The 18,511-nt window shown below is 38.5% G+C and overlaps 1 protein-coding gene across 2 annotated transcripts in view; it reads left to right on the forward strand.

Annotated features, from left to right (window-relative positions):
• GRM8 (glutamate metabotropic receptor 8) overlaps nt 1–18,511 on the forward strand; it is a 739,885-nt gene that overhangs the window by 117,457 nt on the left and 603,917 nt on the right. The gene's annotated exons all lie outside the window — the stretch shown is intronic.

Genomic DNA, 18,511 nt, shown 5'->3' on the forward strand with positions numbered 1-18,511 from the left:
CCGCTCTATGTTTTTGTATTAAAGTGAATTCCTGTTTTTTTCTCCAGCTTTGTTGAGGTATCATTGCCAAATAAAACTGTAATGTATTTAAAGTGTACAGTGGGGGCACCCGGGTGGCTCAGTCAGTTAAGCGCCAACTTCGACTCAGGTCATGATCTCGCGGTTCATGGGTTCGAGCCCCACGTCCGACTCCATGCTAACAGCTAGCTCAGAGCCTGGAGCCTGCTTCAGATTCTGTATCTCCCTCTCTCCCCTGCTCACGCTGTTTCTCCCTCTCTCACACAAATAAATAAAAACCATTAAAAAAATAAAGTGTACAGTGTACTTTGTACTTAGCAAAAAAATCCAGGGGTAGCCTATGCAGATTGCTAGAGCCCTTTCTCTAAATAGTTTCCTCTTCTCTGGTTCTTTGACCTACAAATTTCCTTCCCTTTAGGTTTTTTGAACTCTATACACTCAGTTCAGTGGGACTGACATATCTCTTCTGACTCCACAATGTAGAAGGTGACTCCTGACAGAAAGCCAGGACAATCATAAGGCTCCACTCACTTGTTTCCCTTTCTCAGAGGTTATAGTTTTGAACTGCCTATTGTCTAATATGTAGTTATTTCATATACCTTGTACAGTTTTCTAGTTGTTTATAGTGGTGGTGGAGTACAGCTGGTCCCAGTTACTCCATCATGCCCAGAAGCATGAGTCTATGCATTCAATTTTGATCATATTGAATTTAAGATAAGTTTGAAATTTCTAAGTGGAGGTCCATTATCCAGTTGGTGTTAAGATTTGCATTTTAGAGGGGCGCCTGGGTGGCTTAGTCGGTTATGCGTCCGACTTTCGCTTAGGTCATGATCTCGCGGTTCGTGGGTTCGAGCCCCACGTCAGGCTCTGTGCTGACTGCCAGCTCAGAGCCTGGAGCCTATTTCAGAGTCTGTATCTCCCTCTCTCTCTGACCCTCCCCTGCTCACACTGTCTCTCTCTCTCTCTCTCCTAGAAATAAGTAAAAAAATATTTAAAAAAAAGATTTGCATTTTAGAGAAGAAATCTAGGCTGAAGAGATAATCATTAGGATGATTGGATGATATCACTTTGTAAGAATGAAAGTATGTGAAGAAAACTGGGCTTTGGGTCAGGCTTCAAGGAACTTCACTTTTAAATTCTAGGCAGAGAAAGATGAATTAGAGGAGGTGACAAAGAAGGAACATCTAGAGAGGTAGGAGAAAACTGGAAGAGCATGTTACAGAGGTCAGGGAGAGAATTGTCAAGATTTACATGATGTTGGTTCAATTGAAATGAGGACTGAAAATTGGCCAGTCAGTTTTGTGACATAAAAAGGTTTTGTGGCCTTATCCACAGCAGTTTCAGGAGACCACTGGGACAGGAGCCAGATTTAATGTTAAGAAGAGAATGGGAAGTAAGACAATGAAGAGGGTAAGTTTAGATAATTTTTGAAAGTTTAGTTGCCAAGGGAGACAAAAGTTAGCTTGAGAACTCTAGCCAGATGAGAGTTTCAGAAAAGGTTCCTTTTTTTTTCTTTTAAAAAATGTTTTCTTTCTAAACAAGGGAGTCTTGAGTAAGTAGAAATGTAGGCAGGAAGGACCCAATTGAGAGTATGAAGTTAATGATTTGAGAGAGAGAGGTGATATTCTCTACCTGTGATATTTCTCTACAGCAGAAAGCCTGTTGGGTGTGCAGTTCTGAGCACAAGTTGAAGCTTGATATTAGATAGAAAAAGTGACATGTCATTTTGTAACAGAAGTAAGGGAGAGGGAATAGGTGCCCATTAAGCCAGGTTTGTAGGTTTGGTGGTGGGAAATTCATCTTTAACTTCTGGCTTTTATTTGTTATGAGAAAGAAAAAAGATGTATTGTAAAAATTATTTGAAAAATACTTGACCCATATTGACATAGAACAGAAGAACTTTTGAAGAAAATCTGATAATGTTTAATTAGAAATCATGGGCAGAATAATGCAGGTAAGTTTGTGTAAGTCCAGATTTGTTGATTACAACATCTGCCTGATGGTTAGTCACAAAGGGACTCAGCAACCCAGGAGACTGGTTGGGTGGAATGACTACCCTGAACCAAGTCTTTATCAGTCCAGAAAGATGACCGCCACACAAGTAGGTCAATAGTAGCCTCTTAGCAAGTATGGCAGGTTGGAGAGAAAGCAGTGGCTTCTTTGCCTATTCTAAAGGCTCCCACATCTCTCCTCTTTTCAGATTTTTTTCTTGTTTCCGGTGTTCAATCCTGAAGCCCCACTGCTGTCTCCACCCACCCTCTTCTCCTCAGTCTCTATCCTTATTACTTTAATTATGGTTTCTAATCCAGTATTTAACTTTCTTCTCACTCTTCTTGACCCTCTCCTGAAAATAGTCTCTTCTATTACTTATTGAAAAATCTTTTCCCCCATCTGTCAGCATTTCCAATTCTTTTCTTCTTGTGTATTTGTTCTCCTTTTTTTTAAGCTGCCTTGAATCTGACTTGTCTCAGTCTTTGTTCATTTAAGAAAGAAAAAACTCTACATTTTCAGTATTCCCAGGCCTAATTTCAGGTAGATTATATTCCCTTTTTTTTTTTAATGTTTTATTTATTTCTAGGAGAGAAAGAGAGAGACAGCGTGAGCAGGGGAGGGTCAGAGAGNATTTTTGAGAGAGAGAGCAGGGGATGGGGAGAGAGAGAGGGGGACACAGAATCTGAATCAGGTTCCAGTCTCAGAGCCCAATGTAGGGCTTGAGCCCATAAACAGTGACATCATGACCTGAGCTGAAGTTGGATGCTTAACTGATTGAGCCACTCAGGTGCCAAGGTAGATTATATTCTTAAATGCCATTATGAACTGCTTTAAATGTTCTCAAATTTTATTTGTTAAAAATAAAAAAAGTTAAAGGGCAACTAAAAAGGACTGTATAAATCTCATCTAATTTGAGTTTGAAATAGTATTATTTTTAAAGACAAATGCCTGAAAGGTTTTTTGTTTTCTTTTCTTTCTTGCGTCTTTTAAAAAAATGAGAGCCCAATGATATTTACATATAGTCTCCGGCAAACCATTATGAAAACATTTACATATTTAGATTATTTAGAAAATTAGAGAGAATTGGAAAGACAATAAATGTCTTCATATATCTAAGTTATGGTCTATTAAGAAGGAGTTAGCGCTTCATAAAAAAATGAAGTATATTTTCATTTAAACACCAAAAATGTGGGAAGTGTTTGAAAAGCAATGTTACCAAGTAGGCTGCAGCTGTTAAAAGTCAGGAATCCTGAGTTGTTTTACTGCCACTAGTAGGCAATTAATCAACAACATATATGGATCATCTACAATGTACCAAGTACTTTCCTAGAAACTGCTAAGGAATAAGTGTATCCCAGAATCTTAGCTTTCAAACCTATCCTCTGATAAAGTAGTGGTTGTAAGGAATAAATTTGTTCTTTAAAACTCAAGTGCAAGAAACCTTTTTCTTCTATATTAAATAACTCCAGCACTGAGCCACATTGACTGGTATGTCAAGAAATTCAATCATTGTCATATTTGGGGCCTATAGTTCAGTTTCCGGTGCTGTAGGGATGTTCACTATGGAGATGCTCACTGTAGCCCTCACGGGCTATTCAAAGGCAGTGACTCCATTCCTTCCATGGCAAGCATAGGTAGAGGGCTACTTTGATGAGGTTCCTGGGTTCCCAGACACTGGAAGGGAACAAAATGAAGATCTCCATCATTCCCAGTCCCTGATAAAGCACCACTATCTCCCTCCATTTCTAGTTCCTTCTCTTAAAACCTTAGGTGATCCTCCTCTAGATAATTCAGATATACAGCCTCTGTAAGCTAAGGCTTCTGAAAACAAAGCCTGTTTATTCTCTAAGGAACACAGGCTTGATGGCTCTCATGGAAGGCACAAAAGGAGAAAAAAAAGAAAAAAACCAGTTTTTCATGGTTCTCCTTGAGCTACAAGAATCAGATAAAAATGAATATGTCACTAAATTATCTTGCTGCATGTGAATGTTATGGGAAGTTCATTGATGGCAAGGTACACTGCATCTTATATTTGGCTTTCAATCATGCAGGCTTTGTCAAATTTTTGTTTTTCAAAAACTTATCTGTTATTTTCAAATAAGTGAGAAATATATTTAAAAACCTCGTACTGACTCAACATTTGATGTGATGTATTCACTGGTCTATAGATTTACCATGGCACTAAAAAAATAAACTTCATGCCAACGTTTGATGCAAGAATTGAAACATAATACTCTTAAAATATGATTATCACAAAATATGGTTTTATGGTAGCATATCATATATTATGATATCACAAAATAATTTGTGAATAGTGGGATATTTTGAAAAGACATTTCTATCTTGTTAGATGTTGTTCACTTTAGGGTAAGTGAACATCATGTTCAATGCACCAACTTCATGAAGTGAGCTTAGAGGGAGCTTTTATATCTCCTCATGATGATTGCATCAAGATCTACCAAAATAATCCTTGTAATGAATGCATTTAAATCCCTTTGAGTATGATATGGAAAAATTTCAAAAGAAAATACAGGGCTCCTGAGTACACATTCAATGCTTTAGATTAGAGCAGTGCTTCTCCAACTTTATTGTGCACACAAACCACCTGGAGATCTTGTTAAAATGCAGATTCTCATTCAGTAGGTCTGGGGTGGGGCCTGTGGTTCTGCATTCCTAAGCAGATCCCAGGTGATGTGGTGCTGTGGGTTTGCTGACAGCACTGAGCATCAAGACTGTAGAGAAAACTTCATTGACTACAGATACTGTAGTCAATGCTGGTAAGTCAACCTTTTGTAATGTGGATATATCTTTCATACCAAAGCATATGGGTATTTTTTTTTTCCTCTCAGGGAAATTAGGACCTTAATTAATTAGTTAATTAATTAAAATTTTTAGGACCTAAATTTATTTTTAAAAAAGTCTTCCTTAATGGTGGCTAAACTGACCACTGAAAGACACAGGAAAGATGACTGCTAGACAAGGCATATCAAAGTCGTGTATTGTATGCTGTAGGAGGAAAACGGTCAGTACTGTGTAGGTAGATATTGTTATGTATAATAAAGCATGTAGTAACACTTACATAAATTTGGAGCCAGACTGATTGGCTTGATGTGATTTAAGATCTTTGGTGTACCAGTTGGCTTCCAGTTTATGCTGGTAAAGATGTGATAAGTTTTGGGTATGTTTTGACATACCAGTTGGACACTCAAGAAATGTCAAGGACATGGATCTTGCGCTCAGAAAAGAGATTTATACTGAATGTATAGATTTGGAGTGGGTGTGAAGTGGAAGGAAAGGAGAGGAGAGGCCATATTCTAAAGAAGATTAATATTTAAAGGAAGAAACAAATAATAGCCAATAAAGAAGATAGAGATTTGGGAGAGTGATTTTTCTTAGAAGCTAAGTAACAATATTGGCAAATAGTAGGTATTTAACAAATGCTTGTTGGAATGAAAACAAAAATGAAGGAAAAACCAAACAAACAGAAAACCAGACCAACTGGGTTCATGAGCACCTTGTACAAAGTTCACTGAGTTTGCTTTTCCTAAGCATATTCTTTCATATGTTTGTTTCCATCAAATACTGTTCTCTCTTCCTGGAATACCCTTCGGTCTTCTACCTTTCCTGATTTCACCTCTGCTAACCATCCCCTGTTGTTTTTCACATGTTTTCTCAGGCCTTTGGGCCTCAACTATCCCCTTTGGTCCTGACTGCCCATGTGGACTTGGATGATTGCTGCCCAAACTGCTCAAACTCTACATGTGCCACATCATCTCTGGCCAATTTGCTAGTACCCAACTTGGCTATGAGGCCCCCTCTACATAAGGAACTATAGCAATGGAAAGAAACCAAAGGAGGGGGATCATATTTACTGATAGTAAATGTTAGTATTTCCTTTTCACTATGATGCCCTACATGGTGATGATTGGTGGTATCTAAACTCTAGCTGAGGCATGACCTGAGGCCCTGAAAGAGTTGTGTATGTGACCAGAAGGGGTGAGAACAGGAAGCTGTGGTTGGGTTTTTAGGAACTTGGGCAGTCATGGAAAGCAAAGCTACTGAAGAATCAACATTTTAAAATAGACCTGAGGTGGTGGAGGGTAGAGGTGTTCAAAAGATGAGTCAAGATTCACACTGCCTAGGTTTGAATCCCATTCTACCATTTACAAATTATACAGCCTCAGGCAAGTTATTTAACTTCCCCAGATCTCAGTTTTCTTATCTCTAAAATTGGGATAGAATACTTAGCAAGATCTTGGCCAACACAACGTTTTAAATAAATGTTGGCAAAATCAGCCAAACACGTACACATGTATAGGTACATGCGCATACATGTACATTGTTTCATTAGTTAGGTGTGCAGAAGGGATATGACATGTAAAGGAGGTTTATCAACAGCAGTAAGCTAGGCTCCTCAAAAAAATATTGTGAATGGGGTAGAGATGGTAAAGAAAAGGACTAATCAGTATACTTTGGAAAACTTAATTATTGCCCTTTGGATACTAAGATGATAATGATATTGCTTGGCAGAGAAACATGTGCTTGACACATTCTCCAATATATAGTGGAATAATAGAATATGAGTCATGTATATTCTTTCATCTATTTACTGTTATACCATGATGGCCATTTATGATATCAACTCTTTGGACTTTGGAATGTGGTAGTTTTTTTTCCCCTATGTAAATGGAGCAGCAATTAAGACCTTTAAACTTATTTGCAACCTCTGACATACTGAGGTGACCGACTTAGATACATAAAGAAAATGAAAATTTCCAGTGGTATTTGATGTTCAGAATCAGTACTTGAATGCCAACTGAGGGATAAAAATCAGTTGAAAACCTGATATCAATGAATCTGGGTAATCATTGAAAATACAAGAAATAGTCTACTGGGAAACTTATTTGCACAGAAAAATGTCCTTATCAACATTATACGTTATTTTCAGAATTCAAATCAAATATTATTGAGTGATAAATGCCATTCCAAATGGAATATTTGCCAGCTTAGGTTTATTGACTTCAATTTGTTGGTTATAATTACCAACTGTTATTTTTTTTAATGTTTTACTGCTGACATGTTTGGGAGAAAAATTGAACCATAGTGGTGATTGCATAGCAAGGAAATCAGCAGAAGAGGAAAATTAAGTGCTAGGTGATAGTTTGTAGTTAGCAGTGATGGGAACGAGGGGGTGGGAGAGTTAAATTTGTAAGTGATTTAGCAAATGACTCTAAGGACATGCCATGGCATCATTCTGGTTTTTCTAATGATAACAAATAATAATTGATCAATTTTCATACTCATATAAAAATACATTTTAAAAAAATTTTTATTGTCCTAAGGAACTGGTTGAGAAGTTTTCTCTTCCTTTTGTTTAAAAAGGATACTTAGAAATAGATTTCATTTTGAAATCCCAAACTGCTTGAAAACTTTTTTGAAAAGGTATCTTTTACTCTGGAATACAGTGGAATCATGGCAGTAGTAGTAAGAGATAATGAAATCAACGAATGACATTCTCCTTGTCTCCCTGGGATGCTGGGTCACTGAGCAGACTTTTCAGAGGTAGACAGATCCATTTATTTCTTTTTCCTTCTCCTGAGAGGTGCTGAAAATGTATATTATCTTGCAAGGGAAAAAAAAAGCCCAAATTATTCTCCTCCTGGGTTATTTCTAAACTACTCCTCATGTCTTTTGAAATCCTATCCCAAAGCCTTCACTGCCTGAGTAAAAATGAAATGTTTCTTTTACTTTTCAATCACTTATTTTCTTTCCTAAAGGAAACAAATATTAGAGCTTATAACTAATAGAAAGTATGCATTTATTTTTTCCTGGGCCCTTGCCTTAAAGTTGTTTGTGTTCCCTATGGGCTTAGCTTGTGCTGGATTTATCCATTCTTTCATCTCCCATCTATCTATTACTTTGTTTATTCATTCCTGACGCTTATAAAACTCAGGATCTATGAGAACATAATGCAGTTTCCTGCTAATAATTACATAATTATTTTCTTAAATAGTTCTGATATAAGAACCCCCATTACACATACTGGTTGAAAATAATATGTGTAAAAAGCATGCGGAGTAGTGGTCTTTGTTATAATATTATTCAGCCTGTGGTGCGTTTCTAAAATGAAGTACCTGTCAGTCGGATACCCCTCCTCCTCACTCATACAAATTGGGTGGTTTACACATCTGAAAGAAGGCTGAAGTGAGAGACAATCTGTGGCCGGTGTTCAGGGTTCCTTTCCTTTTCTCCCTCACTTTTCATGTGTCAGCTTAATGGCATTTCCTCAGGGAAACCTTCCCAGTCTCCCTCAGAGCAGATGAGTTACCCTGTTACTCTTTGCAGCCTGTACTTCTCATTTACAGTGCTCATTACAGTTACTGTTTTGTTTTTTTTTTTAAATTTTTTTTTTAATGTTTTATTTATTTCTAGGAGAGAGACAGCATGAGTAGGGGAGGGTCAGAGAGAGAGGGAGTCACAGACTCTGAAACAGGCTCCAGGCTCTGAGCTGGCAGTCAGCACAGAGCCCGACGCGGGGCTCGAACCCACGAACCATGAGATCATGACCTAAGCGAAAGTCGGAAGCTTAACCAACTAAGCCACCCAGGCGCCCCTACAGTTACTGTTAAGTGCTTTATTTGGGTGGTTTCTTTAAAGCCTGTCTTTTTCATCTGACCATATGCTTTGTAGGGGTGGAAGGACCGTGTGTTGTTTACTGCCCTATACCCAGAGCCTGTCATGGTGTCTGGCACATAGCGGGAGCTAGTTTGTTCAATGGCCTAATCAAAAAGCAACCATTAAAAAGACATTATATTTAATTTAACCACTAATCAGAAAAAGTGTGTGTACCGAATTAACCTTTTTAATTTGCAACTTTGCATATGTACTGGTTATCATTTTCTAGAAGTTACAGTGTGCTGAAATGTATGGAAATTAGAAAAAAATAGGGTTCACTTATTTTTTAAATAAAGAGAAACTGAAGGTCAGGGGAAACCATAAATTAAAGGAACTATAGAACTAGTTGGAATATTAAAGTCCCTTTCTTAAAAAGTGAAGGTTTTAAATCCAACTTGGTATTGTAACTTTTGGGTGAATATATGCAGGGTGGTTAGGCTTAAAAATTCCCACACTACTAGCGACTTGATAGATTAGAATAACTCTTTCCCTTAGGAGCTACTGTGCTTTCTCATTGTAAAATGTAATTAGCAGATGTAGAAAAAGTTTATTAATCTTACAGGGCATAATTATGGTTGTTTATATGTAAATTCTTTCATGTTCATGGATTGCTTGTCTTTCATTTTAAATAAACAGGTTAGAAGTCAAATGTCATTACCAATTTGATTAACGTCATTACAGTTCTTTTTCAAACAAGGCATTACTTCCTTTTCTTTTACCATCTTGTTTTTTAAGTTTATTTATTTATTTTTGAGAGAGAGATAGAGTGTGTGAGAAAGGGAGGGCCAGAGAAGGAGAGAGAGAGAATCCTAAGTTGGCTCTGCATTGTCAGCTCAGAGCCCAATGCAGAGCTCAAACTTACAAACTGTGACATCATGGCCTAAGCCGAAATAAAGAGTAGGGATGCTCAACTGACTGAATCACCCAGGCGCCCCTACTTATTTTTCAAAAGAAATTCTAACTTAACTGGATGATTTTAGGTTTGGAATTTCCAATAGACAAACCAAAATGTCTTAGTATAGTTGTTCTGCCAAAAGTATTTGAAATTATCAATTTATTAAAAAAAAAAATAAGAGGAAACTGGAAATCTGCACAGTTGTATGTAAATTTATTTAAAGTGTATAATGATCAATGATGAATGATACCTGGCATGGATAGCACCTGCTTGCCCCTCATCCACCTGCTTTCTCTCTTTTGCCTTCTGTTCACTGTCTTGGGAGAAAATTCTATCAAACAACATCAACAGGTTGCCCCTTGATTTTCAGTGAGTTTGGTCAAGGAGAGAGCCAGCAGGAGGTCAGGATGTAATTCTTTTGAGTCTCTTTCTGTGGAGTTATCAGGGACTGGCTGTGTCTCCCCAGGGAAGCCACTGTTTTTCTCCAGATGGCTTTCATTTCTGATTCCTTCTAGTTTCTCTAACACTCCTTTCTCTAGCTCAGAGGGCCCTGAAGGTAGCAACTGCTGCCTTCTGACTTTTACTGGATTATGACATTAATTGCCATTGCCTATATACTGCCCCTGCCTTGACAATAGTCCTTTTATGAACCCTCCTGGAGTTAGTCCAATTTGAGTGTGTCACTTTCCTGACTCATACAATACTTTTGAAAAAGTGGGGAGATAAATGCACCAAATTACAATTAGTAGAATATCCAAATGGATTATCTGAAACCAGGAAATGACTTTGTAAGTGTAATAGATACATATTTTTTTTTCAGGTATACATATGTACAAAAATGTACTCTTTTTCTTTTGAAGAAAGTGTGCCACTTATGGCTAGCTCTTCATATTTGCCCCTGAAATTTCAGATTCACATCAATAGCAAGCCATCTTTGGGTTATTTATCGAGGACTGAGAATGAGTTGACTTTGTCTCTCCTCTCTCCAGTTGGTTTTGTTACCAGTGCTGTACACTTGTGAGGAGGAAGGTTCTGATGTGGGGTACAGTCTGCATCCTGGACCATAATGGAATTAAACTTGTGACCTTAAACCTACCAGCAGCATGCTATACTCAGCTATGTTAATTAACCACAGGCCCTCTCAGTGTGGGTGTATAGATAGAGTCTGCTTACTCTGGAAGAGCTGATATTGGGGAGAAGGATAAAAATAGAGAACAGTGAAATTTCTCTCCCTGTCTTTCTCTTTCTCTCTTCTCTCTCCATGGCCTCCACAATTTTCTGTTTCAATAGGCTTCCTCTCCTTTTCTTTTGCTAAGCTACACTGTATGAAAACACAAAAGTTTGTGTCCTTCTTTGAATTGACTGTGGGAATTCAACTGAGAAGAAAGCCAGGAATTGAATTTCACATTTGGCACTAACTTATACAAATAGGAAGATTACTATTTGTCTACTCTATAGTCAGAATTGCATTGAATGAGTCTTGGTTTGGGAGAGGAAGAGTGCTTTTTCATGTTTTGGGAAGCAAACAGAGGATGATCATCACTCTTTGCTATTATTCCATTCTTTGGCTCTACTTTTCTTTTCTCCTTTTACCCCTCCTTATTCATTTTTGTGAAACTGAGAGGAGCAAGGAAGTTCAGGACAGTGTGAGGAGGGGAGGGTCAATGCTAGACCTTGACTTCTAGCTTCAACTTCTTATTTTTATGTGATTTCTGATTATATACTCATGTTTTGTCACAAGGAGCTGGTGGGTTTAATACTAGCAAAGTAGTCACATCTGAAATGAAAAAGTTAAATGGTTATAATCTTTATACTTCCCTGGACTTGGTTCTGTAACAACAGTAAATCCATCCCAAGACCAGGTGGCAGGAAGCTATCATAATGATGGCTGCTTTTGCTAAGGCCAGCATCACTGAAGAAGTGCTCAGACAAGCACTGCCCCCTGAGGAAAGAGCATAGCTTCAAGCTGATCTTTCACTGGAGAAAACCAATGGTGCTATTGAACAACATGAGGAACCCACCCCACTAACCTTCTCCACTATTAAGTTCTATAATCAATGGCAAGGTTGTTTGTAGAGATAAACAAGAACAAAAACTTTTTTGGCAGGAATTGATGCTGAAGTGTGTGTGACTCAGGTCTTACATTGTCTTCTGTCTATAAACCTGTTCTTAGATGTATATGAGTGTCTTATAGGAAGACTTAAATTTACCAGGATTCTGAGGGACTTCCTCTGAACAGTGCTTCAGGTGACTCATTGTTAGTCTTGTTAGGAGTGTCTTGGCCTTTTATGGATCTTTGACAAACCAGAAACAGAGATATAGATGCAGGGTTCATAGTGTTTTGAACAGACAAGGCAAGTTTTATGCTAATCCACAGTATTTTGATATGTGAACAATGGGAAACCTCAAAAAGTCAGCTAGAGTGGAATTGTAAGCTTCTTGGATCATCAATGAGTATTTATGGTGTCTAAAAGTTCCTCAGCCACTTTGCATCTCAGTGATAGCCCATTTTACCCTCTCAGTCATGTACAGTCAGACTCAGTGATGACAGCAGGGAGAGACATAGTCCATTTAAGGGAGATAGAAACATTCACAGCCCTGTCTAGAATATCCATCTTACAGATGAAGATAAGCAAGAAGGGGCAAATGATTTTAAAATCTCTGACTTTGGTCCTTGATTAGAAGTAAATTTTTATGCTTCTTTAATGACAGATTGAAGTGTTAGCCAAGATAGTTAGGAAATTTTCATGGCCATTTTCAGTATTTCAAAAAGGTTGGTGGCAGTAGTATGCCTATGATGAGCCTGCACAGCCACAGCTTAAAGGACACTTAGTTGATTTGAACTGAAATTTTATCACCTCAGCTTTGTAACAACAGATATCTCATGTTGATCAGATGTTTTAGCAAATGAATAGATCTTTAAGTAATAAAGAAAATGGGAAATGGGTGAATTTTTACTTAAATAGTTTTATAGTAAAATCTTTCAAAATCACAATGCATGGAGAAATATAACAAAAAGCGTCCTTGATTGATTGACGGATGGGTTGATTTTTTTCAATATATATTTATTGAGCTTCTACTGTGTGATAGAAGCTCATGTTACAGTTGTAAACAACACAAAAAAAGTCCCGTAGAATCTACATTTTAGTAGAGGAAACAGTGTACAGAAATTAACACAAGTTGTGATAAGTGTAATGCAGGGCATAGGGAAGTGAGGTACTAATGAGGGTGGGGAGATCACCATAGAAATGGGGGGCCAAGGGAGGTCTCTTTGAACATGAGACATTGGAACTAAGGCTGAATGATGAGAAAAGCCTGGGAAAACTTGGGAAAAGCATATGGAGCAATAAGCAAGAAGTTTGGAGAGCAAAAAGGGCTTGGTTGGGTCAGGGAACAGAAAGGAAGCTACTGCGGCTGGATCAGGTAAGTGAGGGGAAAGATGTCAGATGCTAAATCTACAAGGATTCTGTAGCAAGAAGTTTAGGCTTTATTATAAGAGCAATGGGAAAAAAATTGAAGGACTCTAAGCAAGATTTTGATATTATATGATTTTTTTTAAAGATCAGTTTCATTACTGGTGTAGAGTAGATTTAAGAGGGGCAAGAAAGTAAGCAGGAAAAATAGTCATGTGTTTTTAAGAATCCAGATATTGTAATGGTTTGGACTCAGGTGTGGCTTTTAAAAAATATTTATTTTGAGAGTGGAAAGGAAGGGAGGTGGAGGTGGGGTGGAGGGGGAGGGAGGAGAGAGAGAATCCTAAGCAGACTCCCCACTTTACAGGGGCTCTATATGTGAGACTATGACTTGAGCCTAAATCAAGAGTTGGATGCTTGGATACTTAACTGACTGAGCCACCCAGGTACTCCAAGAGGTGTGGCTTTTTGCTTTACCATCACTAAGGCATGATTTGAAATGGCTAATTGAACTTTAGAGGTCCTGTCCAAATTCTGGCCAAGAAGAAAGAAAGAAGTACATGAGAAAGACATGCCTTTTTCCTTCAAGACCATTTTTCAGAAGTTACCCTCACCACTGCTAATGATCATAGCAAAGAAGGTTGGGAAAATGTAGTCTTCTTAGTGGCCAAGTCCTAGGCAAAAATCTGGGGTTCTGTCTATAAGTAGAGAGCAGTCATGAGAAGACAAAAATCTCTGCTAACTTTCATTTAAAATATGTACTTTCTATATATATTTATTTTTATCAAAATATCCAAGAGGCTATAACTGAATTTCTTCCTCTTCCCCCTGCCCCTCCTCCTCATTTTTTGAGAGAGAGAGTACAGATGTGAGTGGGGGAAGGGCAGAGAGAGATGGAGACAGAGGATCTAAAGTGGGCTGTGTTGTGACAGCAGAGAGTCCAATGCAGGGCTTGAACTCACAAACCATGAAATCATGAATTGAGCTGAAATCAGATGCTTAACTGACTCAGCCACCCAGGTGCCCCAGGAATGTCTTCTTCTGTGGGCTCAAGTGAAAATGTAGTGGTAAAAGAAGAGTTTGTTTTTTTTTCCCAACCAAACCAATCTTGAGTTGTGTAATTAATTGCCCCAAATATCCTTTATTTGGGTAATGGAAATATGGCCTTAATTTAAGTGCATCATATTTTTATGAAAACTCAGTGCAAGGAGAATAAATGATAAAAAGAAAAATGATAGGTGTTTTCAAGTGATGCAATTTCCCGTGATAAGGCACTGAAAGAGAAAGGAAATAGTTATGTAAGGACAGTGGTAGAGAAGCTTGGAAAGGACCATGGATGGAGAAGGGCAGAGAGGTTAGGGCAGGGCTGAGGGTAAGTAAGCATGAGAGTGGAGGTCTCTTCTACAGAAACCTGGAAGAGTGGGTGTATTAGTCAGACTTCTGGCACACTCAAGAGGTCTTGGAAGAAAGGTTAATAAAAGTACTATTTATAAGTTGTGGGCACAGTTAAAGGAATAACACTGAATAGGAAGTACTCAGGAACTAGCAACACTGGGAAGATCTGAAGGGGCAAGGGTAGGGAATGGTCACCAAAACTTTGCAAAAGCTTTAGCTGTAGATGAAGGCTTAGGCAGAGAAACACCAAGTTGGTGGGGGAGTTGGGGGAATCAATACTCTCACTTCTGTCTCCTGCCCTCCCATCTCTATTGGTGTCTCCCAATGACCATATTCAGATGGAAGCCTGAGGTGAAGGAGCTCAAGTGAGATAGTCACAGAGCAGATTCCTAGGACATATAGCAGGAAGGAGAAGGAAAAAGAAGAATAGTCGATCCAATATTTTGGTGGGATGCAGGGTAGAAGGCTGTGGGGAAGAGTGTGCATCAAAATTACACCACAGTTAATTAATTGTCTCCAAGCATTCATTAAGCATTTGCTTTGTCAGATACTAGGGATATCAAATAAATCAATGGAGAGTTTGTCCATGGGAGGCTTCTAAGCCAGCACACAGTCATGGTTCTATTGTCAGATGATGGAAGCTATGTGAGTGAGAAGCAGCAAAAGACAGCTCTGCCTGAGAGAATTAGCAAAAGCTTCTCAGGGAAGAGGTGACTTTTGAGCCTGATATTGAATTTGGGCAGAATGGGCGATAGAGGGACCCAGCATTGGCAGGGGCGCAGACACTGTCAGGGAATGACTGGGAAGAGAAGAGGTTGAGAGGGAGGATAGGACAGAATCTGATATCAGGGCTTGGTGATCCAGAAGAATTTGGGTAGTATGTTTTGAATGGGCAAGTGAGAGTTAACAGAGGCTCATGAAAGATGTACTTCTTCCAAAGAATGAGGTGATGCAGAATGCATCCTGTTTTCTTGGTACATTATCCTTATTTTGTTTCTCATTCATCTCTCTTCTTCTGTCCCTCACCCACCACTTTTTTACTGTTGTTGTTTCTAGTCTAAGAAACGTCAGTGTGAAGGGATTAGTTAGGATAGATTTAGTGTAGGGAAGAGAAAAAGAAACATTCCAGGTTTTTAAAAAAGTTCCCACATTCAGTTGCCAGTAGGGGGATAATTTGAGGATAATGTATAAAAATCAAAATGCTTAATGAGCCAATGCTTAGTGGTCAACCACAATAAAGTTAAAATGAGATGTGACTTCATGACAACTTGAAAAGCTGTCTTAGCATATGATCAGTATATCCTGATGTCTATTATTGTAGACTGCAACATAGCCAAAGTTGAGCAAATGGAAAATCAAACATGCACTTTTCCACACATTGATCTGCAAAGAGAAAATTCCTCAAGACTTTGGGGGAAAAGTCCTTTATCTAATTATTCAAACAACCATTTTCTCTCTGCATTTTTATTTTATATACCCTTTACACCTGTTTAATTAATCCTAAACATGATGCTGACTGCTAATTAAACAGCCCTGAAAGTGACTGACTGAAGGTAGTAATTTGAGATAATTAGTTTTGGTTTCAAACACTCAATTTTCACACTTTGTGCTCATTTTTAGAAAGGGGTGGCTCATTATTATGGGCTGGGTGGGGGTTGTGTAAGACATTTTCTGCTGGACTCTGAGTAGCTGAGGAAGTAGGAGGATTATTATATACCCAAATAGGACTAGGAAATGGCATAGTGCTATAGAACTTGCTATAGAATACTCCTCTATCTCCTCCTCCTCCCACACACACACAGACACACACATGCCACTCATACATGCACAGAATTCCTTCCAAAGTGAAAGTCAGGTTGCTGAATCTCTCATTAGAACATAGAAATGCACATGCTCCTGATCTTTGAGAAAATTTTACTCAGTAAAAGATAGATCTCACTGAGTCATTCACTGTCTCTTTCCCAGGTTATTTAGAAGCCGTGAAAAGGGCCCATATTTGGTGTGTGGTTTGAGATTTGAAGGGATGTCCTTGCTGAGTAGTCATATACTACTAAGGCACAAAGTCTAATCAAAGGAACAGTCTGCCAAGATAGGGCCAGTGTATCTAGCAGAGAAAGCAGAGGGGCAGGAGGAAGGCAGCTCAAACTGGTTTTAATGGTCCCACAATGTTAATAAGCAAGTTAACACGATCCCACCGGAAAAGCATCAGGCAGAATTGGGAGTTAAATAGGCTAAATCATTGTTATAGTCAATATAGATGGATACAGGATACACAGAAGTTGGTTGCAGCACCCTGGAGAGCTCCAAGCACATTGTTCTAACTGCTCCCTGGGTATCTGAGGTTTTATATCTTGGAAAGTTTAGTTTCACTTTACTGGTCATCAATATGGAGTAGGACTCTCTAGACCTATGAAAGATTATTCAATGTTGAGGGCTTTACAAGGATGTTAAGAGAAGAGTGAAAACTTCCATGTGGACTGGGAATTATCTGGCCAGGGTGTGATGGGTCACAGATTCCAGACTATGCAACCCTATGTGGGAAGATGGAACTGTAGCCTTTTTTTGACAAATTAGCACTCACATTAATTGCAGGATCTGATGGACAGCACAGTTCATTGTTTGTTGTACCAGTCAAACCTGGATCCTTAACCAAACAACCTGAATTAGGGCACCTTGGAGTCATTTTGACCTCTGAACTTTCATTCTACAGTGTGGCAGCTGAGGAGTGGTGAGATGTACTGTTGCATAGCTCATGCTCCCAAATTGCCCTTCTTTCACTCTTCATATTTTTGTCGGGTGTTCACATGCACCCCCATTGCTTTTACTACCTCCTTCCCTATGCCCCCACCATTCTTTACCTCCAGTTCTGAATACTGTTCAACTCCACATCCTCAATATTATTGCTTATTTTTTAGTTGCTTTCATTCATATCCTAGGAGAAATCAAAGTAGCAAATAAAAAATTAAACTCATCATTTTTGTCTTCCAAATATCCTCTTCTGTGTAGCTTGGTAAATAACAAACATCATCTGCCCAGTTACCAAAGGCATGGAACTAAGAGTCATTCCACATTTCTCCTCATTACCTATACTTTTCCTTGTTTTTTAAAGATACTTATAGGTTCTACACCCTCCCCTAGCCCCACCGTTCTCCATCATTGCCTTAGTTCAGTTTTCATACTTTCTTTCTTACTTACATAGCTTCTAACTGGTTGTCCTGCATTTAGCATGGGTTTCCTTTAATTTATCTCTAACCACAGTGTAGATTGTGCTGGAAAGCATATTAAAATGCATATTTCTAAACCTCTAGACATAACAAGTCAGAATTTTCAGGAATGTGACTACCTAAGTGTATACTGAAGTTTGAGGGCTGCCACTCTCTCCACTGCTGCCAGGTGAACTTTCTAAAACAAAAATCTGATTCTGCCATTGCTTTAGTTACAGTCATTCTGTGCTTCTCCATGTCTTTGTGATAAAATCCACATTTTTTGTCATATCTGACTAGCCCTTTATCTGTCCAGCTTTGCAGTTTTATTTCCTGGTGTTCCTCCCTTGCTATCCTGCATTCCCACCACGCAAAAGGCTGCAATTCCTGGAATCTACTATGCCCTTTCTTGACTCTTTGCCTCCGGGCATGTGGTTCCTTGTGGCAAAACTGGCCTTCCCTGCCTTGTTTGCCAGATTTCTTGCAATATCTTTGCCTGAATGTTCTCCCACTGTTTCATTAGCATCCGTGTTCTCTTCTATCCTAGCACTTTTCATTGGTAGAGTAAAAGTCCTCCCTTGGATATATGAGTAAATGTTATATTTTAAAAGTTTTTTAGGGGGGGATTCATGGCATGCAGTTAATTTCTTTCTCACTTTGAATTTATTTAAGATGAATGACATAGGATTCCTAGTTTTGAAAATCTGACAATTGACCCTGTATATGTCAGAAAACAGTCTCTTTTCCTAAAGAAATTACAGTATAGATTCCTGTTTTGTGATTTTGTTTGGGTGGGGAACTGGAAAGATCTTTCTATTAGAAAATACATAATTGGCTATTTTGTGATACTCCATGAATATATCAATAAATAGTGAATAAACCTGCAAAACTATATATTTAAAATAATTTTCCAAAAGCAT

This window comes from Crocuta crocuta, unplaced genomic scaffold, assembly GCF_008692635.1.
Source record: "Crocuta crocuta isolate KB4526 unplaced genomic scaffold, BGI_CrCroc_1.0 scaffold266, whole genome shotgun sequence".
NCBI classification, from domain to species: Eukaryota; Metazoa; Chordata; class Mammalia; order Carnivora; family Hyaenidae; genus Crocuta; species Crocuta crocuta.